This window comes from Miscanthus floridulus, chromosome 6 (assembly GCF_019320115.1).
Source record: "Miscanthus floridulus cultivar M001 chromosome 6, ASM1932011v1, whole genome shotgun sequence".
Taxonomy (NCBI): Eukaryota; Viridiplantae; Streptophyta; class Magnoliopsida; order Poales; family Poaceae; genus Miscanthus; species Miscanthus floridulus.
The window spans coordinates 94,074,318-94,078,895 of NC_089585.1; the positions used below are offsets into that span (position 1 = coordinate 94,074,318).

A 4,578-nucleotide genomic window follows, 5' to 3' on the forward strand; every position below is an offset into this window, starting at 1 on the left:
GAATCTGTTTCATTTGCCTCTAACTACCGAAGCTTACAATAAGTTTTTAGAGCTTATTTCTAACTTTTAGAATTTTTAGTTACAGTCATCAAATGACAGTTGGACTTATATCTGGGGCTCCTCAGTTTTCTCTTCTAACCAATCTTAAGCATCTTATTGGCCATCGTTAGGTTCAAAGATGTCATTAATGGCTTTGGTGTTCTGCTTGTCAAAACAAGCGGAAAATTTTCTTTTGGCTGCTTCTCAAAGATAGAGTTAGTACCAGGTAGCTTCTGAGAAGAAAGAATATTTTCTTGGATGACTATAATTGTGTCTTCTGCTCCAACTTTATTGAGGAAGATCTGCTTCATCTCTTCTTTTATTGTCCTTTTGCATTGGACTGCTGCTTCAGTCTTCATCTCCTGGTACCCAACAATTCAGAGCTTGAAATCATCTTGGAAGCATTCAAAGTGCAGCTTCATCTGCCTTCTTCATGGAAGTAATTATTACAAAACAAGCGAATGATTTCCCAACATGCAATAGTTTTCTTTTCTGGAAAAAAATCCCAACTCATTCCCATTTCGGATGTGCCCATCCCACACTCTCCATCATGCGCCCACACCTCTCTCCCGCTCACTTTCCAATTGGCTGTGACATCACTCGATGCAAACTAGAAAAAAGCAAAATATTTATTTGGGATTGCTATAACTTCTGAGCGGTGTATCTATTTTATTACGTCTGCATGGGTGTGTTCTACGTGACGAGGTGAACAAAACTAGACCCGACTTGCATATGTTTCAAAGAATTTTATTCTAGTAGAAATTTATGTGTATTAACTATTAACATATAACTTGTAACTTATGGCAAAACTTGGAAACACAAAGGTTATGAAACACAACTTATGTATCGAATGTCATATTGTCCAAGTTGTGAAAATAAGTGGTGCATAAAAGTTATGTGTATAAACTTGAAAACACAAAAGTTATGAAACACAAGATAGGTATAAAAGTTATTAAACACAAATGAACATATTAACTTATAAATTATGCCAAAACATGGAAACACAAAAGTTATTAAACACAAGATAAACGAATTAACTTATAACTTATATTAAAACTTGGATATACAAAAATTATGAAACATAACTTATGTATAAAATGTTATATTGTCAAAGTTACGAATATAAGTTGTGCATAAAAGTTATGTGTATAACTTAGTAACTTTTTTCAAAAAAGGAAAGTTGTGATTTTTTTTTGTCAAAAATAGAAAATTGCGAAACTGTTCAATCGTTCATTGGATTTGAAAACAGTGAACGCCCGCGGGAATGCAATTAGGGATCACCCCTCCTGTTTCGTCAAAAAGAAAAACAATTGTATCTCCTGATCCTAACACAGTAACGCAACAGCCTATCTTGCTCATGGCTTATATCTACCTGTATGCTGGATGCTCGTCCTCGTCGTCACAGGCTGTGAGAGCCTTGGCAACGTCGTCCATTGTCGGACGGTTGCTCCTGTCCTCCATACACGATAAGGAAATCCGCACCATTTCCAACGCCTGCCGAGGATTAAACTGCCCCTGCAACCTACCGTCCACCAAGGGCACGACGTTGCCGGTAGCCACCACCTGCCTCAAGGCCTGAGCAATCTGCGGCATCTGCAGGCGCTCCGCGCCCGCCGTGGTCTGGTCACACACCCTGCACCCCATAACCATCTCCAGCAGCACAATACCGTAGCTGTACACGTCTACCTTGACGTTGATGGGAACGTTGAGCGCCCACTCCGGCGCCATGTACCCCGTCGTCCCTCTCATGTGAGAGAGCGGCATGCTGTCGCCGGCGCCGTCGTCCCTCTTGGAGAGCTTGGCCAGCCCGAAGTCGGCGATCTTGGCGTCGAACTCGCGCGTCAGAAGGATGTTCTCCGGCTTGACGTCGCAGTGGATGACCCACTCGAGGCACTCGTGGTGAAGGTAGGCTAGGCCCCTGGCCGTGCCCAGCGCGATCCTGTACCGCTCGCGCCACGGTAGCGTCGTCCTGTCCGTGTCGAACAGGTGCCTGTCCAGCGACTCGTTCTCCACGTACTCGTACACCAGCAGCTTATGCTTGCCCTGGGAGCAGAACCCCCAGATCCGGACCAGGTTCATGTGGTTGATCCGCTCGATCACCGTCATCTCCGCCCAGAACTCCTCGTCACCAACGCCACGTTCGTCAGCTTCTTCACGGCCACCACCTTCCCTTTGTCGAGCACGCCGCGGTACACGACGCCCGAGCCGCCCCGGCCCAGCTCCTCCTTGAAGTTCCCCGTCGCGTCCTTGAGCTCTCGGTACGTGAACCTCCTGAACTGGCCCGTGACCATCGTGTAGCCTGCCTCCAGTGAGCTGGGTATGCTCTGCTTGCTGGAGAGGAACCACCAGCTTGTTGCAATGAAGATAATATCAAGAACTCCCAGTACTCCGGCGAACGCAAACAGGTACGGCCACTTCGTCCCGTTTCCTGTTCTACTGAATGTTCCTTCCGATCTTTGGACGATCACGGAAATGTTAGGATCGCAGGCAAGGCCTGCGGCGCTCCGTGCAGTGACGAGAGGCGCCGATGCGTCGAAATCGATAGGAACTTTCAGGTAGATGGTCTCAGAGAAGGCTGAAGACGTGAATCCGTTGAACAGAATGCTTTTCGGGTAGCAGACGCCTTGGCCTTCAAGCTTGTAGGAGAAGCCGACGCACAAGCACATCTTCAAGCAGAGTTTCTTGCAGTACTCGAACGTGACGGATTGGTTGAACTGCAGATCGTAGCCGTAGAAGTCGCTGTGCGGCAACCTGAGGAATTTAAACTGCTGCTCCGGCGATGCCGACGGCGGCTGGCTACAGTTGGTGACCCTGAACATCGGCTTGCAGCCTTTCCGCCAGTCCTGCCGATCCACCATCTCGTACGCCGGCGGGCACGAGCACCTGAGGCTCGGCTGGTACTCGCAGAGCGCGTTCTGGCCGCACAGCCCGTGCGTGGAGCACGGCTGCCCCCGCGCCGCCCATGTCACCGCCCAGCCCCCTGTGGACGCGTTCATGCTGTAGATTCTCACGTTGCCATCCTGATCCATGGTCAGCCGCCTCTTGACGCCGGGGCCGAAGTCGGAGGCATGGACTCCCAGGTTGTCGCTCGACAGGAACACGCCGTTGTCGTCGAGGACGCCGATCCTGGAGCTGTTGTATGTTGTCCGGCCGTTCTGGAACGGATCGTTGATAGGATTATTTGGCCAGTAGATGCTCGATATGTCGGGGCTGTCGTACAGGAGCCGCAGCACGTTGTCATTGTCGTAGTAGAGGCTGAAGTAGCCCGCGACCAGCTTCTTGTCCTTGGTGAGCGGCTGCGACGGGACCAGTGTGTCCGTCGGCCAATCGAAGCTCTGCCACAAGGTGCGGCCGCCGGTTGACGGGTCCGAGTCCGAGATGAGGAGGTTTCCGGTGTCGAGGAGGGATATGGTCAGGGAGCCCCCGCCGCCACTCGTCTTGCTCTCCCACACCGTGCTGCCGTTGGCGTCGTCGAGGGCTAGGCCCCCGTCGCGGCGGAACGAGATCCTAGAGCCCCGGCCGTTCACGGGGGCGCCGGGGTTCGCCGTCCAGATGGCAGTCTTCTCCGCTGCGTCGGTGTACCTGACGGAGAAGGAGAAGGCGTTCTCGCCGGCGTCCTGGAAGCCGCAGGAGAAAGTGCCGTCGGGGGAAGTCAGGAACGGCCGCCAGTGGTCTTCCACCGACAGAGAGGAGCCGGTGCCCAGCGTGTGCTGTGCTGGCTCTGGCGCTGACGACGACGATGACGGACACGGCACGACGGCGAGCAGCAAGACGAAGGCCAGACAGGTTCCATATCCTGGCATCGATCGTGTTCCACGATGTTGCGCTTTTGCACTAATGGAGACTGCAAACCGGAGCGTGCTAGCTAGGTGAATGGCCACTGATCTGCCCATGCAGTCATGCACACAGAACCACAAGGTTTGCCTGCGTTCATGGGGGTCAGTACTAGCTAGCTATCTCCAGATATAGCTCTGGCTCCACCAGTATGAACGCACGCATCCGGCCGAGATCCCGGTCGATCTCGAAGGTTACCTTGGTCTTACTACATCGTGTACCGTATGCCGTATAGACGTATAGTTAACGTAGATCGACTACATCGATTCCAGGGAATTGAAACTTTGATTAGTTGACGATGAAAGTGACTGGGATATACAGAAGCAAGTGACACACTATATAGGTAATAAATGAACAAAAATGTGGTCCACAGATCGCCGTTGATAGATCAATGGAATTAGGCATGCTTGCCAAGTTGTTCGGTGTCCTTAGTCCTTATACATACATGCGGGGCATGCTTGTGGTGGTGGGAGAGAGAGAACACCGGGTGTGGTCGAGAGAGAACGGCGAGAGAGAGAGTGTTGGGTTGGGAATTAATATACTTGGCTCCGGTTTTCACTGTTGGCACGTGGCTAGAACCGGCACTATAAATTAGCCTAGTTTTCACCCCTGGTTGTAAGTCATGAGCCGGTGATGAAAATCATTTTCAGTGCCAATTCTGTTATACGTTTTCACCGTCAGTATTAATAGAACTGTAATGATTTG

General features: G+C 50.7%; 1 pseudogene; it reads right to left on the minus strand.

The window, feature by feature from the left end:
* Positions 1-1,378: 1,378 nt before the first annotated feature.
* LOC136458666 (putative receptor protein kinase ZmPK1) lies at positions 1,379-3,955 on the minus strand (annotated as a pseudogene).
* Positions 3,956-4,578: the final 623 nt, after the last annotated feature.